Below are 24,815 nucleotides of genomic sequence, written 5' to 3'. Positions count from 1 at the left end.
GGCGCCTGGGTGGCTCAGTGGGTTAAGCCGCTGCCTTCGGCTCAGGTCATGATCTCAGGGTCCTGGGATCGAGTCCCGCATCGGGCTCTCTGCTCGGCAGGGAGCCTGCTTCCCTCTCTCTCTCTCTGCCTGCCTCTCCATCTACTTGTGATTTCTCTCTGTCAAATAAATAAATAAAATCTTTAAAAAAAAAAAAAGAAACACCAGCACCTACTGACAGCTCTCTTCCTACATCTCAGGATGCAGACAGAGCCTGGCTCCCTCCTGCTGGGATCCCCATCCCCTGTGGGGACATCCCAATAGTCCCTTTGCTGGATCTTCCTCTCCATGCCAGGACAGACATTTTCATACACTGCTCATTGCTTGGTCTTATCCCAAATCCTTGCCATGCCAGCATGTGAATCCAGTTTCTAGGGGACCCTTTCTCCTCTGAACCCTTCTACCACCACAGGACAGACTCGAGGCTACCTTTCCCTCATCCTTTCCGCTAGCCTCATCACTTGCAACACCACCATTCACCTTACCCCTTTTCCATGACCTTGTGGGTCACCATGGAACCCCCTACATTCATGATTCCCTTTGGCCAGTTTCCATTTTTTAAAAACCATGTCCTCTGCCTGGTGAGTTACACCCACCACCAGCCACTGCCCTTGGGGCCTTATCCACAGCGGTGGAAGCAAGTGTTAATCCCCCAATTTTGCAGCTCAGAATCTGGCTGGAAGGGGTCACATAGCTCATCAGTGGTGGGTGTAAGGTTTGCACTAGGCTCCCAAGTCTTTCCAATTCCAGATTCTTTTCTTGATAGCACACTACCTCCTTACTTCCAGTACCTTAACTCTAAACCTTTAAGCTGAGAAGAATTTCAGAGCAAAGGGACAACTTTGAATTCTTGAGACCATGGGAGCCCCCAACATCCTGTCACTGGGTGGGAGGCACCAATCCAGGGTGAGGTCCCAGGTCCTCTGACCTCTAAACCAGGGCTTTTCAACCTTGGCTGCCCTCTAGAATCACCTGGGGAACTTAAAAAACTCCCCATGCCCGGCCACACCACATACCCTGGGGTAAGACCTGGTTCAGTTCGCCTACCACACTTGTTGGGTTAGTTTGGGTGAAGAGATGTTTCCCAACAGGCTTACCTTGAGCCTGGCTCAACCCTTCTCTCTCTCTCCCTCCTCCAGGAGGCCAGGGCTTGGCCTCCAAATTGACAGGAGGTTGAGGGTCAAACTTGCCCTCTTCTTTATCACAACAATGCCTCTGGGAAGGGATTCCGCCTCCCATGCTTGAAGTCTCCTACCTGCCTGCACCTCTGGCTGCCTCACCCCCACTGGGGCCACTTAACCATACCTTGGGCTCTGGGACCAAGAGTGTCTTTGGTCAGGGCCACTGTCAGGGGCTCAAAGCTCAGATGGTCACCTGCTGCTGACCTGGTCCTTAGCTAATGTTTGGCTCCAGACACGTTCTCCCTGACCAGCTATGGCCCCACCCAAAGCCTCCTCCATGCTCTAAGAGCCTGGTGGAGCCCCAGACATGGTGCAGTGACTGTGAGCCCGGCTCTTCCCCGTGGCTTGCAAGCCCAGCTCCACCCTCTCCACCATCCTCCTCGGAAGTCCCAGTCTGGTTCCCAGACTGCCTGGGGTTCTTGGCTCACTCCATGCTCTTCCCCTCTCTATGCCTTGGTTTGGGATATCTCATCCACATGGTATGGCTTCCCACCTCATGTCCTACTTCCTTCCTCTTCTTCCAATGGACTCCTGCCATCTTTAAGAGTCTGCTTGAACTTCGCCTCCACCAGGAGGTTTTCTCGACCCCTCCGTACTGGGCTGTGTTCCTTGTCATTTCCCAAAAACCCTTGCAAAACTGGACCATAGGATGTGGATACAAATTGCCAAGTGAGTCATTATAGTTAGAGTCAGTGAAAATTTTTCTGAACCTGGCGGGTGTAAATGAGGCGGGGAAGGGATGGAGGTGCCGGGTCTTGGGGGATCCGGGAGGGACTTGCTCTTCCTCAGAGATGGGAAGCAAACCGGAAATGAGCAGGGAAGCCACAGGGGGCCTGCTGGTTCAGGGTGTGCTCCCGGCATGGGGGGATGCAGGCGGCTGAGCCCCTCACACAGGCCCTTTGTGCTCAGGGCAGTAGAACCTGAGGGAAAAGTTCAAGCCATTGGTATTTCCAAGTGCTTTTCCAACAGAAATATTAGGTGAGCCTTTCATTCCCCGCCCCCTTCTTTCCGTTCCCATTTCCGATGTCAAGTTCAGGCTCTCGTCATTCATTGAATGACCTATTTTAGCCTTCACGAGTATCATCTCTGTGCTATACGAACTCACCACAAGCCTGGTTCTGTTTAATTGGCTTTAAAGGTATTAAAGTGTTTAATTTTTACAAACCTTTGTGCATAGGGACCGTTACCATGTCCATGCTATAGATAAGGAAACTGAGACACAGAAAGATTCAGTAACCGTCCAGGGTTTCATAGCTGCGCAGAGAAGAGATTCAAATTCAGACTGTCTGGCTTTGAAGCTTAGGTTTTAACAGAGTGTTAAACCTCCTTTCGCTGCGCCAAGCATTCCACATGCTTGGAATGGGGTGTGGCAGACACTGATAATTCTCCACCTGGGATCTAGTCTCCATTTCATCCCTGATCCTAGAACCCTGATTTTATTTAGGACTGCGACTTATCATATTAAAAAAAAAAAAAAAACTAATTTTCCCAGATTTCTTTGCTGCCAGGTGGCACACTGGAATGGGGGTGGTGACAAGGTTCTAAGTAATGAGAAATAAGCTACAGAATAGGACTTTGAGGGAGACTCTTTCATCCAGAAAGATGCCCGGCAAGACTAAATGGGAACAGAATCAGGTGGGGTACAAGCCTTTGTGCCATTGCTCTTTTCTCATTCTTTCTCCCTGGAACATGATAGAGAAATCTGGACGTGCCGCAGCCATTTTACAGCCATGAGGATGAAAGTCACACACCAAGAGAATTAGAGGCTGGGTTTTGATGATGTCCTTGATAGGTAGTCCTAGACTACCTTCCCCTGGACTTCTTGTTACAAGAGGAAGGTACAAGCCTTAACTGGCTGAGCAACTACATTTTGGCTTCTGTTATATGCAGCCAAATGCTGTACCTAATAAACAGAAGATCACGTATCCTTACAGGTTCACCTTAGTGGGCAGTCAAAACAGTTCACTGATACCACTGTATCCTTAAACTTGAGCTTGCAGCAGAATTATCCTGGAAGCTTATAATTATGAACTTATAAGAACTCAGCAGAACCCTACCCCCAGAGATTCTGATTCCCTAAACTGGCATGGGGCTGGGAATTTGTGTTGCATTGCTAACAAGCCCCCAGGTGATGCCGGGGCTACTGGTTTGGGGACCACACTTTGAGAACCATTGATGCACAGAATGGGGCTTAGACTACTACTTGAGGGCCCTTAACAATCTGACCCAACTGCTCCTCCAATACTGTCTTGGACTCCCCACCTCCCAGTCCACAGCAGGCTGGAAAATTCCCCCATTTCCACACACTTGCTTAACCCTCCAAGCCTTTGCCCCTGCCAGTCCCTCACCTCCCAATGTCCCTTCTTCCTGCTCTTCTGCAACCAAACCCTACTTGTCCTTGAAAGCTCAGCTTTTTGCTCTATGATGTGTTCTCCGACTTCTCCTGAGAATGAAATATTCTTTCCACAAGCACCTTGCTTTTATCTGTTCTAGCATTTCTTTCATTCTGCCTGGAATTATAGGCAGTTGTTTGCTTGCTGTCTCTCACCAAGACGAGAGTTCCATGGGGCGGGGAACAGATAATAGTACTCAGCCCTGTAACCCTCTCCTTTACCTGGCTCAATGCTGTGAACACTGAAGTTGCTTAGAAAATAATCAATTACGTGAGAACATTTGGATGGGAAAGCGCCTTTCTCCGAGCATAGTTAGTGCTTACTACGTGTGGGAAATGTCCCCAGAGCACTTGCTACGTGCCAGGACCTCGTCTGCTTTGCACTCTCACTGAGTCCCACCACAGGGTGTGAGCATAGTTCTATCATCCTCCTTCTAGATGAGGAAACTGAGGCACGGGCAATTTAAATAACATCATGCAACCAGGATGTGGCAGAGGCAAGACCTGAACCAAAGCCTCTGCGCTTACCAGGAGTTCACCTGCCTCTCGAGTGCAAACGTCGGACCTGTCAGGTCAGGGACAAAGAAGTATTAGTGAGAAAGGTGATCCATTCCTGAATGACTAGGAGGTGAGTGACATTAATCAGGGTCCTTAAGTGGCCGAGAAATGAACTACCTATTAAAACCTGTCTTTAATCAGAAAAATAAAGTTAGGAAATGGGTGCAATTAGTAAGTCATAATAAAAAACAGGTAAAGGGTCACTTAGAAAAATTAAATGCTAGGGAGATACATAAATCAGGGGGTCCTGTGGCGTGCAAACCAAAAGGTCTGGCCAGAATTAGCTAATGAACTTGGGGGACCCTTGACGTCTACTTTCAGAAGTGAGAGTGAACCATGGGGCAGCACAGAGAAGGAAAACGCGGGACTGAACTTGAAAAACAGGAAGAAAACCGATTCCAGCAATTTCCCCCCAGGGAAGCCATAAGTTCCGTTTGTAGGCAAGCCATAGAACAAATTTTTATGATTAAAAATTTACGATAAATCTTACGAGTAGAAAATCCAGTAAGCTGCTGGAGGGCAACAGAGGCCTGAGCCATAAACTGAACTGGCAGGTTTACGCAGAAGTCATGCCGGGAAACTGTAACACTGTTTTATTCTAACTAATTTGTAATATTAGTGGGAAGAGGGTCTGCCGAAGATTTAGTGCTCTTTGATTTTTAGAAAAGCCTTTGATTCAGTGTCTCATGAAATCTGACTGGCAAAATTAATTTAAATGGGCACGGACAGGGACCGTCTCAGGGATGGGGTTCGGCTGAAAGGCTATAAACAAAGGTGTGATGAATGGGAGTCACAAACTGGAGGGGCGAAGGGGCGGGCCAGGCCGCCGCCGGCAGTGTGAGTGAAGCGGAAGTGGGTACCCCGTCACACTGATGGTCTCCCTGAAGAAGACGTTAATGACTGATCAATTAAATCTGCATATATAATTTAACCAGCGTGACACAAACGGGGTTTGGCGGGGCAGAGGAAGGGAGCACTGACAGACACGGAAAGGACAGAATTATTCCCAGAAAACGGTGTGTGCTGCGTAGTAGGTCCCTAAGACCTGAAGACCCAAGGTCCACCTGGCAGGAGAAATTGAGTCTAAGTAAACTTCTAGTAAGATCTTCCAGGGATGAGAAGTAGTCTAAGGTGGAAGGGGGTGCAAGTCACAGAAAATCTGCCTTGAACAATGAAGAAATTTATCTCTTATGTAGAAATTAGACACATGGGGCTCGCTTCAGGCACAGAATGATCAGGGCTCTGAGTTCGTTGCCTTGCCATTTGCTGACTCTGCCCTCTTCCACACGTTCATGTTCTCCCCAGGCTGGCTTTGCTCAAGATTGCAAGGGGTGAGTGGTGGTTTCTGAAAAGATAGGTCCCTGTTCTGGGGCTTGTGAATATGATCTCATTTGGGAAAAGGGTCTTTGCAGATGTAATGAAGGCAAGGATCTTGAGATGAGATCATCCTGCTTTGGCTGTGTGGGCCCTGGGTCCAGTGACAACTGTCCTTAAGACGGACGAGGACAGGACAGAGAGGGAGACCAGGTGAGGACAGACGCAGAGACTGGAGTCATGCCCGGAGCCTCCAGAAGCTGGAAGAGGCAAGAAGGGCTCCTCTCCGGGAGCCTTTGCAGACAGCATTACCCCGCCAACACCTTGATTTCAGACTTCTGGCCTCCGAACCGTAAGAGACTAAATTTCTGTTCTTTTAACCCACCTGCTTGTGGTAATTTGCTATAGAAGTTTCAGGAAGTGAATACAGTGGCTGCTAGGAAGCTGTGTGCTTCCTCGCACTCAGGCCGACTAGCGTCGTGTGGCTCTCTGGTGAGCATGAAGGACTTACTTTCCCATGAGCCCAAGCAAGCCTCCCGTTACATCTCGCTGACTGATGTTAGCCCAGCCTTGTCCCCGAATCTGTCATGGGCAAGGGGGTGGAGACCCTATCGCGTGGCTTCCACTCACCACCTGGGTGGAACAGGGCCGTGGCCTGTGGAGCCTCACAGCCTGTGTCCCCTGTGAGGATGGGATGGGGCCGAGCCTGCCAGCCTCCGGGGTAAACAGGCAACGTGAGTGAGAAAGGGTCTCTTCCTCCGTATCCAGGTGCCACTGAGATCTGGGGGCTGGTTGTTACTCAGGCCTCTCTGGCTGACACAGAGACCACTGTGTGATCTGGAAGGACCGGTGGCATTTTAACAGAAAGATAAGAGAGACAGTCCAGGCAGATAGAACCGCGTGAGCGAGAGATGTGGGGATAACCTGCTCCGGGAAAGGCGTGGCTGTGAATGAGGAAAAAATTGCTGGAAAGAAGAGCAGGGCCTGCCAGCAAGGGACGGTGGCTCTCTAGTACCGTTGACATGTGACACGGAGGGAGTACAGGTGCCCGGATAAATTTAGAAGGCTGTGGCCAAAGTGCGAGGAAGAGTGAACAGGACCCGACCCAAAGAGGGCCATGAAAGTAGTCATAATAATAGTGAGAGTAATAGCTGGCATTTATTAAGGCCTCATGATACGTCAGGGACTGAGCGTGCTCCTAAGGCCAGAGAGAGCCTTCTGGAAGTCGCCGATGTGCTTGGAGACTTGAGTGCTGAGGGAAAACGGGCAGGCCGTTTGCACTCTCCTGCTGTAGACAGCCCCCAAGGGAAAGTAAGAGGCGGTTACCACAGGCAGATGACGGGAACGTGGGACAGGCGTGAAGAGCTGACGTCTTGGCCACCAAGGTCCTGACAGAATGCGCCCTGGACCAGACAGGGAAATGGATTTCTGGCACCACCCCCCCCCATAGTTGTGCATGTTTCTGAACAGAACATCTAGAAGCTTCAGTGGCCACTCAAACTAGAGTGGATCTCCAGAAGGAGAAGGGAATAATGATGGCGCCCAACACTGGTCACTAATCACTGATGGTAACCTCTCCACAAGTGTTGTTCCCAGGGTGGAGATTCTTGGGAAAAGGGACCTTACTGGCCTTGCTACCCCACAGAGTCCTCCTCTACAACTAATGACATTTAAGATGATGGGACCACAGCTAGTAAGAAACACTGACAACTTTAGATCTTTTAATCAATAATCTATAAGGCAGGATGAGTAAGTAACATCCCACTTTGAGGTTCAGGGCGGTCACACCGCAGAGCAAGCCTGCAGCTTATCTGACCACAGTGAGAGTCCTGTGTTGTCATTCCACCTGGGACAAAAGGCTTTGATAGGAAACTGGGTGGTGGGACTTTATCCATCCAACCCAGGGCACATTCCTTTAAGACTTTCCCCGTGACCCTAAGCCTTCCCCTAAATCCAGATCCCATCCAGGGGCCGCTGTCAGAATGGAAAGGGGCGGAGTGGGAGGAAAGCATGGGGCCCCAGAAGCCAAGTTCAAAAGAACACTACTAGTGATAAGGGCCAGCCAGTCGCTAGGAAAACGGAACCACAGATGTCCCAGAGTCTCTAAAAGCATTTCATTGCTGATTTGGTAGTCACTCGACAGAGCATGTCTGCCCCCTCTGTGCCCTCTTATAAAGACACAAGGTAAATGTCCCACATGTCCCAGAAAACAGGATCTTTCTGGGTCACCATACCTCTGGGCACCCATGCCACCAAACTGTCCCTCACCCTCACCCAGTCAGCTCAAATCAATTCACCAGCATTGACATCCAGAGGACAGCCGCACCCAGGGGGAGAGGAAGGACTTAGAACACCTGTCCGTGCCCACGGGGGAGCTGCGATCCTCTTACCTGCCTTTGTGTGAGGCGGCAGTGGCCAGGGAAGTCGAGCTCAGAAGTCAGGCTGAGTGTGAGTCCTGGCTCTGGGACTCCCAGGTTTTATGATCTTGGGCAAGACTCGCAACCTCCCTTGTGCCTTGGCTTCCTCTCATCCGTAGAAAGCAGATAACAACAGCACCTATCTCTTGGGTGGTTTTGAGAATTAAATGAATACATATAAAGTCCTTAAAACTGGGGCATAGGAAGAACTCCATAGATGTTAGCTATGTGGACGAGTCACAGAGATTGTGTGAAAGGTACCCAGCTCTAGAGGAGAGCCCCTAACCCGAGACTCGTTGGCTGGTTTTACTCCATCAATGTTTGGTGAGCTGACTGTGGTGTGGTATCACTTCCTTGCGGTTTCCTGCCCAGCTGTGGCTCAGAGATGCCGGGCTCTGGAGTGAGTGTCTGGTGTAGAGAAGTTTTAGATTTGCTTGAATTTGTTCCCAAAAGGAAAGAGAGTAGGCAGCCTCCTTTAGTTTGGCTGGGCTCATTGGACAGCAGAACAACAGCCCCTTCTTCTCTGCCTCCAAGAACTTGTGAAGAGCAGAGTGCTCTGAGCTGAGGGCAGGCCTGAGGTCAGCTGGTGCTCAGCCATGCTTCGACGTCTCCTTCCCTGAGAGTCTTGAGGCTGAACTTGGAGGCCGCCTATCTCCACTGGGGTCAGCCAATTATATTTTGGGGGTCATCACCCTTTCTTCTGAATCTTGCTTGGTCTGTTTTCATTCAGGGCAGAAGAATCTCCCTATTTTATTGGGTCTTTACAATAGCCCTCCTGAGGTGCGTACTATTTTGTCTCTATTCTAGAGTTACAGGAACAGAAGCACAGAGAAGTTAAGTAACTTGCTCAAAGTCACACAGCTACTAAAGAGAAAAGTCGGGCAGCAAACCCAGGTCTGTGCATCCAGTTCTGGAACCCATGCTCTGAACTCCTGCTCATCAGTAGCCAAAGAGAAGAATGTCTGCAATGCCCTTGGCGGCCTTCGATGATCTGCCCCTGAGCAATCAGGACAGGAGCTTCCTCATTTAGATCCCAAACTCTTGCCTACTCTGATTCTGCCCTTTTGTGATGGCTATGATGCAGGAAACCCCAGGAGAACAGGGGCTCCAAGGTTCCTGAGTTTTGTTAATGGGAGAAGAGATCAAAGGAGTTCCCCAAAAAAGGTTCCCAGTTGGGTGACCCAGCAATGGTGGTGATATAATGGAGGGGAGAAGCAAAGGCAGAAAAAGAAGCCGGATGCAAGAAAAGCAAACTTCCCTCAAATTCTGTTTACTAAAAACTGGTTCTGCGGGCACCTACCTTCCCAGGCAGCCCCTCCCCGGCCTCCCAGCCCCCAGCCCCTGACCAGGAGGCAGAATCACAGTGGGCTGGTTTTAATCCTCGCTGGATCTCTTTTATTTTTTTCCCCCTTTGCTGGGCTTCCTGGGCTGTAATTTTTCCCTCTGTGTCATCCATCACAGACACAACGTCTCTTGTGCAAATTAAAATGCACCTCAGAATAATAAAAAAGGGGCCTTCTTCCCCCTCCTTTTTCTTCCCAGCAGCAACTTCTCAACACAAAACATTTGTCTCTGGGCAGGAGCAGGAGCATTAACCCTGCATCTGCCGCTGTTGCCAGGACCCCACGGTCCTTGCAGCCACGTGCGTGCAGACAGTGATGGGATCAGGGAGCAGCTGGAGAAAGGCAGAGGTTGGACCTTACCATGAGCTGATCATGTGCCAGGCACTGTTCCTGCATTGCCTCTTCTGTCCTCTCCATGCCCAGATGGGGCACAGGCTATTAATGTCTTCATTTTACAAATGTAGAACCGAGGGTGGTTAAGTGACTTTTCCAAGTCATTTGTGCCTGTGCTGGGATCCAAACACTGTCTGACTCCAAAGTACACACACACACACACACACACACACACACACACACACCCTACTTACTCTTGTTACTCATAGTGTGGTCCCTGGACCAGTAACGTTATGGGCTTTACCTGGGAGCTAGTTGGAAATACAGGATCTTGGGCTCCAGCTCATACAGACCTATTAAATCAGACCTTATTTTTAATGAGAGACCCAGGTGATTTTTGAACACAGTCAAGTTTAAGAAGTGCTGCTCTAAACTAGCGAGCTCTATTCTCTTCCGCTCCCCATTCCTCCCACCTTGATGACCTCACCTTGACACACTAAAAGAAAGGCCTTTTCTGGGGATGGATTGGGAACTCCATTGGACTCGTCTCCTTCTCCATGAAGCCAGGCTCCAGGAGCATCTGACCAGCCCTCAGAAGTGTAATAGGTAAAATAAATACAATTGCACTTATTTACTACATGCCTGCTTTAGCTCTCCAGGGTGCGCTTCCTGGAGCTGGATTTGTGCTTTATTTTGTTTTGTCTCTGCAAGTTCTAGTACAGAGCCTGGCACCTAACCAAAAGGCTTGACAGCCACGATGTGCCTGTAGCTTAATGCTCACACACACATGCACACACACACGCGCACACACACATGTGAACACATGCACTCATACTTTTTTCCTAATTATACAAGTTATAGTAGGACATTTGCTTCTGGGAAGATGGGCCAGACATACATTTCTCTAGTATTTCCAACAATAACTAGGAATTCTAGACAGTATATATAAAACATAAGAAGATTCTGAAATGTAGATGAAGAAGGCAGACCAAGTAGGGATGCTAAGACCCAAAGAATGACATAGTGGTGAGGTCAGTGTGTTTTCTTTTTGCCTCATATCCCCCAGACTTTAAGCTGAAGCAACTGGAAACACCAATGGGCATGGATTTTAAAAAAGCCCAAACAAAAGCCTGTTCTTTCCAGCCAAAAGATTGGGAAAGGGGTGCCTAGCAAGACAGAATGCTTTTCGACTATAACTACCCTATTCTAGCCAAATGCTATAGAAACAATGAGGCCACACCCCGCCCCCAGCAATGAAGACCACGTGGAGAGCCTAGATTTCTAACCTTACCAGGTTATGACAGCACCCTAACCCCTCCATCAGGGCAGTATCAGAGAAGGCCACATATGGAGCTAAGGTTTTCATCCCCAGTTGTAATGAGATCCCTCATTACATACAGTCAAGGTGGAGAAGAGTAGTGAGGTACTTCTGCCCGTCCCAGCCAGGGAGGTATCAGTGGAGGACTATGGGGACACCAAGCTCTCATCCCCCTCAGAAGTGACGAAGAGCACCATCTTCTACCCACATCTGGCAGTGTAAGGCAGCAGCCCCTCTTCCCCTACCAGCGGGGTGTAAAAAAAGGTAGTTAAAAGAAGCCATAAACAAGATCTTGAGTCTTACAATACCAGATGTCCAGATTTCAATAAAAAGTTATCATACATGGGATCCTGGGGGGCTCAGTTGGTTGAGCTCTTGATTTTGGCTCAGATCATGATTTCAGAGTCCTAAGATCAAGCCCCACATTGGGCTCCACATTCAGTGTGGTGTCTGCTGTCCCTCTCCCTCTGCTCCTCCCCACCCTCCCACTGATTACTCTCTTGCTCTCTTTCTATCTAAAATACTTTTTTAAAAAAGGTTTTAGTTATTTATTTGTCAGAGAGAGAAAGAGATCACAAGTAGGCAGAGAGAAAGGCAGAGGAGGGGGGGGGGAAGCAGGCTCCCTGCTGAGCAGAGAGCCTGATGCAGGACTTGATTCCAGAACCCTGAGATCATGACCTGAACTGAAGGCAGAGGCTTAACCCACTGAGCCACCCAGGCACCCTAAAATACTTTTTTAAAAAGATTTTTATTTATTTATTTGAGAGAGAGCAAGGGTGGGGTGGGGGAGAGTTGGGAAGTGGCAGAGAGAGAGGGAGAAGCATGCTCCCCACTAAGCAGGTAGCCCAACATGGGGCTCAATTCCAGGACCCTGTGATCATGACCTGAGCTGAAGGCAAACGTTTAACAACTGAGCCACCCAGATGCCCCTAAAATACTTCTTTTTTAAAAAATATTTTAAAAATAATATATAAATATATTATTTGTTTCAGGGGTACAGGTCTGTGATTCATCAATTTTACACAATTCACAGCACTGACTAGCACATACCCTCCACAGTGGCCCCAGCCACTCCATCCTTCCCCAACTTTTTAAAGATTTTTTAAATTTATCATACCAAGATCCAACAAGATCTCAAACTGAATAGAAAAAGACAGTCAATAGATGCCAGCACCAAAATGACATAGATGTTAGCATTAGCTGACAAAGATTTTAAAGGAGCCATCAGAAAAAGAAGGTCTCAAAAAGCAACAAAACTGCTTGAAACAAATGAAAAAAAAAGAAAAAGAAGAAGAAGAAGAAGAAAGTCTCAGCTGAGAAATGAAAGTCTCAATAAAATAATACTAAAAATAACCAGGAAAAAAAATTGAATTTTTAGAGCCAAAATGTACTACAACGGAAGCAATAACAAACCACTCAACAGATGGGAGGGGATGTAGAATGGAGAAGACAAAGGAAAGAACCAATAAGTTTGAAGATAAAACAGTGAAAATCATCCAATCTGAACAATAGGCCTAAAAAATAAATAAATAAATAAAGGAGAGTCTCAAGGACTTTGAAAGAAAAAGCTAACATTTGTGTCATCAGAGTTCTAGAAGGAGAGAAGGGGGGGTGGAGCTAAAAAAGTACTCAAAGAAATAATGATGGAGAGCCCCCCAAATTTGGGAAAAGGCATAAACATACAGATTCAAAAGCTGACTGAACCACAAATGGGATGAACCTAAAGATTCACATCAGTACAACACAGTCAACTTCTGAAACCTAAAGACAAAAAACCTTGCAAGCAACAATAGAGAAATAGTACCTTATAGGGGAAAACCAGCTTAAATGACAACAGATTTCTCATCAGAAACCATGGGGCCAGAGGCAGTGACACAATAGTTTTCAAAGGCAGTGACACAATAGTTTTCAAAGTGCTCAAAGAACCACTGACCTAGAATCCTATTTCCAGCAAAAATAAAAGGGGAAGTCAAGGCATTTGAAGGTGAAGAAAAACTGAGATATCTAAAAGAATGGCTAAGAAAAGTTATTTAAACAGAAAGGAAAGAATAAAAGAAGGAATTCTGGAACACCAGGAAGAAAAAAACATGGTATGCAGAATTATGGGTAAATACCATAGACTTTGTTTCTCCTCTTGGGTTTTCTAAATTGCATTTGGTAGTTGAAACAAAAATTACAACATGTTCTGATGTGGCTTTAAATGTGTGTAGAGAAAATATTTAAGACAATTATATAATAAATAGAGGAAGGTAAAGAAACAGAAAGGGAAGTAGTTTTTATACTTCATGTGAACTGATAAAACGATGACACCAGTAAACTGTAAAAAATTATGTGTGTGTATATGTATATATATATATATATATATATATATATATATAACATATATATATATAATATCTAGAGCAACAATAGCAATGCTATATCAAGAGATACACTCAAAAACACTATAGATGAATAAAAGTGAATTTCTAAAATATGTCAGTAACCCAGCAGAGGGAAGGAAAAAGAGAACAGAGAAACAAAACAGAGAATAAACAAAACAAAAACTTAAGCCTTCACATGTCAATAATAACATTAAATGTAAATGGCCCATAGCACTATTTAAAAGACAGAGAGTAGATTTTTTTAAATGATCCAACTATCTTAGCTCAGGCTGCTATAACAAAATGACATAAACCAAGCAGCTTAAACAACAGAAATTTATTTCTCACAGTTCTGCAGGTTGGAGAGTCCAGAGTAGGTGCTAGCATGGTCCATTTCTGGTAAAGACCCTCTTATGAGTTGAAGACAGCTGACTTTCTGTATTTTCACACAATGGAGACAGAGCTAGCTGGTTCTCTGGCTTCTTTTCCTAAGGATACTAATCAAATTCACAAGGGTTCTATCCTCACGACCTAATGACCTTCAAAGGCCCACCTCCAAATACCAACACTTTGGGGTACCTGGGTGGTTCAGTTGAGTAAGTGTGAAGCTCTTGATCTCAACTCGGGTCTTGACCTCAAGGTTGTGAGTTAAAGCCCTGCACTGGGCTCCATTCTGGGCATGAAGCCTACTTAAAAATAAACTAAAACCAAATAGACAAACAAAAAACAAATATCACCACATTGGGATTAATATTCCAACATATGAATTTGGGAAGGGACACAAATATTCAGCCCATAATACCAACTGTGTGCTAGCTATAAGAAATTAAATTTATATATAATTGTACAGGAAGGTTGAAAGTAAAAGGGTGAAAAAGATGTGCCTTGCAAATATTAATCTGAAGAAAACAGAAGTATCTATATTAATGTCAGATAAATTAGAGTTCAGAGCAAAGAAAATTACCAGACAAAAGCAGTACATTACAAAATGACAGATGTCAACCCACCAAGAAGACATGGCAATCCTCAATTTGTACAGACCAAGAACAGAGCTGCAAAATGCATAAGGCAAAATCTAACAAAAATGAGCAAAAGAATAAGGAAATTCATAATAAGCTTGGAAACTTTAGTACCCTTCTCTCAATAATTGATAGAACAACTAAACAGAAAGCTAAACGAACAGACTCTGATCAATATTTATAGAACACTCCCCAAAGCAGAAAACACATTCTTCTCAAGTGCCCATGGAACGTATACCAAGATAGATCATCCTGGACCATAAAATAAACCTCAACAAATAAATGGACAAGAGTTGGGGTCATTCATGGGGCACCTGGGTGGCTCAGTGTGTTAAAGCCTCTGCCTTCGGCTCAGGTCATGATCCCAGGGTCCTGGGATCGAGCCCCACATCGGGCTCTCTGCTCCACGGGGAGCCTGCTTCCTCCTCTCTCTCTCTCTCTCTCTGCCAGCCTCTCTGCCTACTTGTGATCTCTGTCTGTCAAATAAATAAAATCTTTAAAAAAAAAAAAAGAGTTGGGATCATTCAAAAGTATCTGACAAAAAACAGAACCGAGCTAGAAATCAAAACAGAAACCAACAGAAAAGTCTCTAACAATCTGGAAACTAAATAGTACACCTCCACATAATCTATGGGTCAAAGAGGAAATTTCCACAGGAAATTTTTAAAAATATACTGAACTGAATTAAAATGAAAGTATAGCATATTAAAATTTGTCATTTTGTCGTTAAAGCCATGCCAACAGGGAAATGTGTAGCATTAATGCTTGTATTAGAAAAGAGGAAAAGTCTTAAATTAAGCAGCCAAACCCCCACCTCAAGATCTTAGAAAAATAAGATCAAAATAAACCCAAAGTAAGCATAAAGAAGGAAATCATAAAGGTAGGAACAGAAATTAGTGAAATTGAAAACAAAAAAAATTAATCGGAAAAGAGCTCATTCTTTGAAAATATCAACAAAATTGACAAACATCTAGCAAATCTGACAAAGAAAAAAAGGGACAAAATGCATGTTGCCAATACAGGAATGAAACAAGGAATACCACTGTACATGCTGCAGTTATCAACAGAAAAATAAGAGAATATGACAAGCAATTCTATGCACATAAATTTGACAACTTAGATGAAATGAACCTGTTCCTTAAAAAACATAAACCACCACAAATTACCCAATATGAAATCATTTGAATGACCATGTACACTTTTCCTCTTATTTTTTTAAATTGAAATATAAATTAACATACAGTGTTACATTAGTTTCAGGTGTACAATATAAGAGTTCAACAATTCTACACATTTCCTCAGTGCACTGTTACTCCCCTTTATCTATTTCACCCATACCCCTACCATATACCTTCTGGCAACCACCAGTTTGTGGAAACAGACACCAGTAAAGTGTCTGTTGTTTTGTCCTTTTCCTTTTGTTTGTTTTGTTTCTTAAATTCCACATATGAGTGAGATCATATGGTATTTGTCTTTTTCTGTCTGACTTATTTCACTTAGCATTATACCCTCTAGGTCCATCCACGTTGTTGCAAATGACAAAATTCAAAATAAAATTATCATATAATCCAGTAATTCCACTACTGGGTTTTTAACCCAAAGAAAACGAAAATGCTAATTCAAAAAGATATACACACCTGTATGTTTATTGCAGCATTATTTAAAACACCCAAGATATGAATAACCCTATAACTTTTGAGAAAATTGACATGGTAATTTTAAAACCTCCCAAAATAGAACTCTCTAAGCTCAGATAGTTTCACTGGAGAATTCTCCAAATGCTTAAAAAAGAATTAGTATCAATTCTGTTATAATCAAAACGGTAGAAATGGCAGAGGAACCAACATATAGATAAGAGAAAAGAAGACAAAAGCCCAGAAATAGAACATCAAACAAACATACCCAACCTTAATTCCCTTTTGTTATGACTTCTAACACATTCTAGGCTCCAAGAATTAGGACAGAGACATTTTTGGGAGGCCATTATTCTGCCTGCCACAAATATATCTAAAGAAATCAAAGTTTTAAAATAAGATCAAAGTTTTTAAAAGGCCATATCTTCTTGTGGGTTGACATCTGTCATTTTGTAATGTACTGCTTTTGTTTGGTAATTTTCTTTGCTCTGAACTCTAATTTATCTGATATTAATATAGATGCTTCTATTTTCTTCAGATTAATATTTTCAAGGGCCATCTGGCTGCAACATTTGTCACCCCACTGATCCCCAGGGTTGATTTGGCTCATCTACTTGGCTGGTCAGGTATCCCCTTCCTCCCTCATTGTTCCATGTGTGTCCCTTCTGAAGCATGCTTGGTTCAAAAGGACAACCTTCCCTGATAGAGGAGAGCTGTCTTAGGTCAAGGGTATATGAGTAGCTATTCTTCCCTGATAGAACCTTCAAATAAGCTTTCAAAGTCCATTTATAGGAGAATGTAGGGTAGTCAAGCTTCCAAGACTCTAGACACATCCAAATGAGGCATTGCATGTGGTAGTCTGCCTTTATTTAAAAATAAAAATAATTAAAATAAGACCAAGGAATATGAAGAGAAAACAAATGGAAGTTGTAAACATGGAAAACATAATAATTAAAGTCTCAATGGAAAGATTAAATAGAAGCTTAGATACAACTAAGGAGAAAAATCCTAGTAATCCGAAACAAAGATTCAAATATTTCCTAGAATTTAGCTCAAAAAGACAGAAATGGAAAATATGAAAGAGATATTACAGAGGCACAGAGGGTAGAGTGAGAGGGTCTAAGATAAGCCTGACTTGGAGTCAATAAAGGAGAGAAGGGGAAGGGGGAAGAAACAATGTTTGAAGACATTGTGCCTAAGGACTTCCTAGAGTTGTTCAAAGACATCAATCCTACATCCTGGAGGCCCAACAAACTCTAAGTACAATAAATTAAAAGAAATTCATACCAAATGCAGCACAATAAAATTGCAAAACATCAGAGAAAAAGAGATTTTCCAAAAAGCAAGAAGGCAGATCACCTACAGAAAAGGACAGCAACTGGGTGATGGTTCACTTAGCAGTAATAGTAATGGAAGCTAGAAGACAGTGATGATACTGTCTTCAATATGTCAACCTAAAATCTATACCCAGTGAAACTATCTTTTCAGATCTAGAGTTAAGTAATACATTTTCTCATGATTAAAGACTACGTTTACTTTCAGTAAATATTTTATTAAGTAGCTACTATAGGCTAAACATGCTGTATGAACCATCACAGTCTTATGAGGAAGGCATCATAATCCCCATCCTTTGTATGGGAAAACTGAGGCTCAGAGAAACTGAGAGACTTGCCCAGATCCCTCTGATTCCAGAGTCCATGCCTTTTACCCTTTATCAAGGAGACGATCTTTCCAGGATCCTATTTCAAGGCTGGTTTCAGGATGGACTTTTTTTTTATTATTATTTTATTTATTTATTTGACAGGCAGAGACTACAAGTAGGCAGAGAGGCAGTCAGAGAGAGGAGGAAGCAGGCTCCCTGCTGAGCAGAGAGCCCGACGCGGGGCTCGATCCCAGGACCCTGGGATCACGACCCGAGCCAAAGGCAGAGGCTTTAACTCGCTGAGCCACCCAGGCGCCCCCAGGATGGACATTTTTAAGACAAGTCTTCACGTTTGAGGAGAGGTAGCCTCAGACTCCCAGACTTCAAGAGTTTACCACTTCCATCCAGCAAATCTGGATAAAACCGTTTAGACAAGGGATCAGGATTTGGGGAGGAGGAGCTTTCTACATGTGGTGATGTCCTACACGATGCTCTGGGGGCAGGATTCTGGGAAGAGCAGCCCAATCCATTCTCCTTCTGCCTTTTCTTTCCTCTGCCCTCTTTTTTCCCCCCCTCTCTTCCCTCTTAACACCCACCCTGACCTTACAGGTCCATACTCTCTAGTTTGGACAATCCTTCCATGATAGTTGTCATCATTTACACTGCATGGTTGACAAGAAAACATTAAGTGAGCAAACATCCAGGGGAGCTTCCCAGTGTATACACCCCATCGTGATCATTCTCCTCCTCTCTGATGCTCATCTCCACTGGCAACATTTGATGCCATGTTCCATAACTGGTGCTAAGAATCAAGGGACAAAAATGCCAGAATGGGACGCCATCATGGTTTTACCTAGCCACCACTCTCCCAGTTCCCAGTGGAAGAAATAGTCAAGGAAAACATCATAAAGAAGCAAACATGTAGCTTTTCTGTGGGAGGAGAGAAAAAGGAGGTAGAGGAGAGAGATGGGAAAAGAAATGGAAATCGCTATTATTCTTAATCATTACATGGTGCATTAGAATAATATGATTATTCAGTGGCATTCTAATTAGGATTAATGAAGAGAAATAGGTGTGAGAGAAGCCCTGAAATGTATAAAATTTTACGTGGTATACCTACTACTTCCCCCACCCCCCAGTAGGGAAGCACAAGGACCCCACATCAGGACTCAGAACTCAGAGGTTAGAGCAAGATGCAACCTGAGCATAACTCCTAATGGGTGTGGTTGACAGGATTGGTAACCAGGAAACCATGTTCACTCAGTATGTCAAAGAATAGACAGTCCTTGGAGTGCCTGGGTGGCTCAGTGGGTTAAGCCTCTGCCTTCAGCTCGGGTCATGATCTCAGGGTCCTGGGATCGAGTCCCACATGGGGCTCTCTGCTCAGCGGGGAGTCTGCTTCCCCCCTCTCTCCCTGCTTGCCTCTCTGCCTACTTGTGATCTCTGCCTGTCAAATAAACAAAATCTTAAAAAAAAAAAAAAAAGTAGTCATTGGTAGGTGAGGAGTGGGAACTAGCAGAATGACACCCCTGTGAGCTGTGAGTAGTACAGACTCTTGCTGTGGAAGGCAGAGGGATAGGTGGCACAGGTGTGGTATTGTGTGAGTTGTGACCCCCTCCCCCCATATACCTACCTATAAAGGATATCCCAGGATATGTATGAGTTAGGAATGGGGCAAGGGTCGGATTTAGTGGGTAAATGCCCTAGGAGGTTTCAAGATCCCCAAATAACTGGCTACAGAGAAGATAGAGGGGAAAACTAGCTAGCCCTCCCTTTGCTGTCTGAGCTAGGGTCTGCCTTCATGTTGATGAATTCACCATAGACTTTGTGGGTTTTGAGGCCATGTCTCCCAAGAGCTATTCAGCTGGATTCCTGGTTACCAGTATGATGGCCTTCTTCCCTCCCTCCCTCCCTCTGTTTCTCTCTCCTTTCTCTCCTCCAAGTTTTGGGTGGAAAGGGGACTATTCAGACTGAGGGCAACATAGGCCATGATCCAGACCAGAGTGAGGACAGAAGAGTAGAATATAGTTTAGATTCGTTCCTTTGAGCTCTGAAGGCTGCATATGTATGCCAGTTGGGACAGCTTAAGTTATGTTGGTTAAAAAAAAAATTCAGGAGCTTCCTATAACAAAGTCTTCTTCTCATTTATCTTACATGTTATTCACAGGCCAGCTGGGGGCTCTACTCAGTGTTGTCGTCACTCCAGGACCCCAACTGATAAGAGAAGCTGCCATCTGGATTACTGCAGGTTGTCAAAGCAGAGGGAAAGAGAACTCTAGCAATTAAAATGCTTCAGCCTAGAAGTGACACATGGTATTTCTGCACATAACTCATTGACCAGAATGATCACATGGTTCCTACCCAACCCTAAGGAGGCCAAGGAGTGCAAACCTACTGCGTGCCAAGCAGGTGGCAAGTTAGAAATATATGGTGAGCAGCATGAATGAGTTTAAGAGGTCCGTGGTCTTGGTGTGCCTGAGTGGCTCAGGCTCACTACTTAACTCCTTCTGCCTTCGGCTCAGGTCATGATCCCAGGGTCCTGGGATCGAGCCCCACATCGGGCTCTCTGCTCAGTGGGGATCCTACTTCCCTCTCTCTCTCTCTCTGCCTGCTTCTCTGCTTCTCTGTCTGCTTGTGATCTCTGTCAAAAAAAAAAAAAAAAAAAAAAAAGGTCCGTGGTCTCAAACCCATTGCCCAGGCAGTTTCCCAGACATGTGGGCATCAGCAACTCAGTCATCAAATATTTGCTGAGAGCCTATTCTCAGTGTATCACTGAGCTAGATTCTGGGAATACAAAGGTGGAAAAGAATGGCCTCTGCCTTCTAAGACCCTAAAGACTTATGTGGCATGTAGAGAGACAAACACACACCTGGGACCCATTATTGTAAGTGCTATAAGCAAATGCTGGTATTGTGGGAACATAAGATCTACACTGAGAAGTCTGGGCTGGCTTCTAGAAGGAGATGATGCTTGAGCAGATCCTGAGGCTTAAGGATGAGTGAGGCAGAAGAGGAAAGGGAAGGGCATTTGAAGCAGTGGGAATGGTATATGTAAAGGCTTAGATGCAAGATGCTTTTAGGAAAGAATAAAATATGGCTGTCATGTGGAGTATGGAATACAATCAGTAAGACATGATGTTGGAGGGGTAGGCAGAGGCCAGGTCAGAAAGGCATTTCCCGCCTTCCTAAAGACTGTCCTTCACCCTGTGTGTAGCAAGAAGACATCAGACTTTGAGCTGCATTTTGGACAACTCTTTGACTATTATGTGTGTGGGGGGGAATCACTTCACTGGGATGAGAATGGAGTCAAGAAGAACAGTTGGGAGATGGTGGCAGATAGTAAGTCCGGTGAGAGATGCTGGTGGTCTGACCCATGCAGAAGCAAATGAGGTTGGATGGTAGCAGACAGAAGTGTATAGCTTAAAGCCGCCTATCAAGTGGGTAGATTGGTTGACCAGTTGGACAGGGTACACCTGTTACAAAAGAGGGGTTGGAAGTTGTATTCTATTTTCTTTCTGTGCAAGTATACTCTGTGTTGTCTACTTTAACTATTTTCTAGAACAAGGCAGGGCATAAAACTATTATTCAATCTGTCAGTATTTCTTATTTGCCAGCAGTGCACTAGACACAGGGGATTCAGTGTGAATCCTTGCTTCCTTCCCAGCCATGCTGGGGAGGGAGAGGGCTGGCTAGAGGCAGGAGTGAGGGGTGGGGGGTCTAGACTTGCCTTGCACAGGTGCTGCCCAACTTCATTTATCCTAGCTCCATCTTCACAAAGTTCACCAAACCCATCTCCCCCTTATATTGTTATTTCCTTAATATCTTGAAACCAACTCACTTTTTAAGCTTAATATATCTACTTAACTCCTTCCTAAGCAAAATATCTATAGATCATATGTTTGGATACACTAGCGATATTTTATGTAATACACATTAAAATAAAACAAAAGAAATTTAAAAATAAAAATTTTTCAATGTCCACGTGTCACCAGAAAACATCTTGCAACTGCACTTTGAAAAACACTGTCCTGTAAGGAAGGGCCTAGAGTAAGTCCAAAATTGTGATTTTTTTTTTCAGGCTTACTCTCTAGGTGGACAAATGACCTCTCTTCATCACTTTTGTACTCCGATCCTTTTGGCAAAGATGCAGTCCTTAACCTTTGCTCTTGCTCCAAGCCCTTCCCAACTGCCCAAGCTTTAGACATTCAACAGTACACATGTTAAGGGCTTCCTGCAGGCCAGGCCCACCGTATAAGCTCATGGAGGGTGCCAGTGGCTACTTCCTTGCCAACATGACTGGACAGTGTCTGGTCAAGTGCACTGCTGATTTACCTGGCCCCGTGCTGAGATGAGAAGCACCATTTAGGTCGCAGGGGTACCCCTGTTTCGGCATGGCCATGGACGAATTCACTTGGTGTGAAATGCCAGGAATCATTTATGTACATGGAATGTTCTTAGGGGGCCTCGAAGTTCCCTGCTCCAAGGGCTCCTCCGTTTCTGGACATGTGCCTTTTCCTCTCAGGAGGCAGGCAGTGCAGCTCAGCCGGGTTATTCCCAGTTTCTCTATTGAAAGCCTCCTTAGGCAGCTTCATTGACAAGTTAACCTGTGTCTTTTGCAGTCACTTTCTGGCGCTGGACTCAGGATTCCAACAATATATCATTAAGGTCATTGCTTACAAGCACCAGGCACTGACCTTGGAGAAAAGGGAGATTTTATTAGAGCAACACTGGAGAGTTTGCAGGACTAGGGAAGAGATGGGCAATGCGAGTTCAGGTAGGGCAAGAACCTGAGCAGGTAGGTAGTTGGAAACCATAGGATCCTTAGAGGGCTGTCGTCATGTGACCCAGTCTCAGAATCTCATTGGCTGAGCTCAGATCCTGGCCCCACCCCTTACGGGTGGGCCAGGACAATATGGTTGACAGGATTCTGAAAGGGGAACGGGGAAGTGGGGTGCTGTTATCATAAAAAGAAGAAAAGAAAGCTAAGTTTGAAAAAAGCCAGATGTCTCCTGCCCAGTCACACAAGGAATAACAAAATGAGAAAACTGGGAGGTAATGTAGGGCTCCTTAACTCAACCCAACAAGCTGGAGATTAGGAAATCAAGACCCAGAGAGGTGAAATAATTGTCTGAGCTCCCTGGCTCTTCCCTGACAAAGCTGCGCCCCAAATGACAGGGAGGTTCTCTGACTCTTAGGGCAGGGTTTTCTTCTATTTCACATGCTCTGTCTGTGGACAAAGAAAGAAAACGTGTGGCGGTTGAGTCTCTGGGATCTTCTCCTCACTCCCAGCAGGTATATTTCCATTTGCTTATTCTTAGAGCATCTTTATCTTAATATTTTAGTGGTCCATAAAAGAGGGCAGGACAAAAACCCACAACATAAATGGAAGCCAATACCATCTAGTTGACCCCAGGCATGAAAGGGTCCAGTAGGGTCACTTGAGACCACTACTGCCCCAACAAGGAGCCATTGAGGACAGATGGCTCAGGTTGACTTCCCTTCTTCTCACCAACCCCAGGATACCCGTCTCCCCCCAGTTCCAGAAGACACCCCAAGGAAGATGAATTGGGCTATTGACTCTGAGCAGAAGGAGACTGAGAGCCTCTGCCTCTTCCAGAAGCAAGGCACTGCCTGGTGCCCGCGTCTTGGAACGTGCTGGCTTCATTGCTCTGACAGCATGAAGGATGTTTGGTTTTGTTCCCAGTGCTGTTATCATTTATCATCCTTTTGTAAAAGCTGGCACCCTCCACCTGTCCCCTCTTCCTTCTTGCTGTCTCCCAATCCCCACCTCCAATCCAACCTCCCCATCCTGCCTGTATCCCCTGCCTCTGAGGGGGAGCCTCTTGTATTTCACCCTAGGGAGAAGGCTCCCACATTGGTTTCCAGAAGCCCAAGAGACACCCAAGTTGAATTCAACACAAACAGTCGCTGAGCAATTCCTGTGGACAAACTGCTGTGCTTTGGATGGTAAAAGAACTGACTTCAGGCACCTTGCATTCCAGCAAGGAAATAACCATGAAGCTCCTCACAACAAAACACTGGCCTGCACAGGGAGAGATGGAGGAGAACCACATGTCCAGAGAGTCTGGGAAAGGCAGAGCCGAGAGCCTTTTAAAGAATAGAAGCAGGAGGGTGGACGATGGTGGAAGACAGAGGCGTGGACAAAGACTGAGCGTGGAGATCTTCAGGAAAAGATGGCCGAGAGCACAAAGAAAGAGATGAAGTCACAGCTGGAAGAGGAGCTGTCAGAGGTGAGTGGGCCTGAAGGTGGGGGAGGAGTGGCCGTGGAATGGGCAAGGTTGATGGGACAAGAGAGAGCATCATCGATGGTGCACAGGCCCAAAAGAGGCTGGTGAGGCAGGGAGGAAGTCAGGCTGGCTACGGAGGGAGACACCTGGTTTGAAGAAACAAGAAAACATCTAATTTCAAGGGCAAAGAAAAGGAAGATTGGTGTGTGGTCATGGGAGAAACTGGGAGATAGAAGGGAACTCTATTGGCTCCATCTTTGAGATGAATCAGAAGTGATGTCACCTGCTAAAGGATGAATTTGTTTGAGATCTTAAGAATGCTGAAAATTGGAATATCAATGGAGAATAAAATAAAAATATAGGGGGAAATATAAAATAAAAACCCTGAGGAATAAAAGAGCTGTTTAACATTAAGGCCACTGCAGAGAGTCATTCTCACCCCTGGGCCTTTGCACATGCTGCTTCCTCTACTGGGAGCATGACACCACCCACTCTTTACATGGTTAGCATTGTCTCCTCTTTCAGATCTTGGTTTTAATGTTGCCTCTTCAGAGCAGCCCTCCCCATCCCATTATTCTCCATCCCAGTTCCTTTATTCTTTTCTAGTGCTCACGCTTATAATTACTTCATTAGCTGCTGCTTCTTTTTCTTAAATTTGTCTCACCCAACTAGTAAGGAAGCTCGGGGGAGCACAGACCCACTTGTCTGGTTTACTAGTATATCCTCAGTGTCTAGCCACGGGTCAGACGTGTAGCAGGAACTCAGCGAATACCTACCTGTTTGAGTCCAGGAATGCATATTAAAGAATGCGTGTAGCTAGGGGAGCAGCAGCCAGGCTGAGCAGAGCTCCCCAGGGTTGAGGGCAGCAGGCAGAAGCTAAGGAGATGGGGCTGAGAAACTTATGGGTGGTGGGAGGTAGGGGGTAATCTGTGACAGATAAAAGGAGGCGAATTCATAGCATGTGGCCCATAACACAGAAACGGATGGAGTTGGGGGGAGAGGAGTAGGATTGAGG

General features: G+C 45.3%; 1 long non-coding RNA gene across 7 annotated transcripts in view; it reads left to right on the top strand.

Annotated features, from left to right (window-relative positions):
• Positions 1-24,815, top strand: part of LOC309866160 — a 204,353-nt gene that overhangs the window by 167,557 nt on the left and 11,981 nt on the right. For 5 of the 7 annotated variants that reach the window (XR_014312469.1, XR_014312472.1, XR_014312473.1 and 2 more), the window contains 2 exons: positions 19,721-19,983; positions 23,412-23,803. This is a non-coding gene — a long non-coding RNA (uncharacterized lncRNA). The remainder of the gene's footprint in view (positions 1-19,720; positions 19,984-23,411; positions 23,804-24,815) is intronic. The other 2 variants (XR_014312471.1, XR_014312470.1) reach the window with 2 other exon arrangements.

The sequence above is a fragment of the Mustela nivalis genome, assembly GCF_964662115.1.
Source record: "Mustela nivalis genome assembly, chromosome: 6".
NCBI lineage: Eukaryota > Metazoa > Chordata > Mammalia > Carnivora > Mustelidae > Mustela > Mustela nivalis.
The sequence above is the reverse complement of the archived record's forward strand: the minus strand, read 5'-3'. Positions and strand labels throughout refer to the sequence as shown.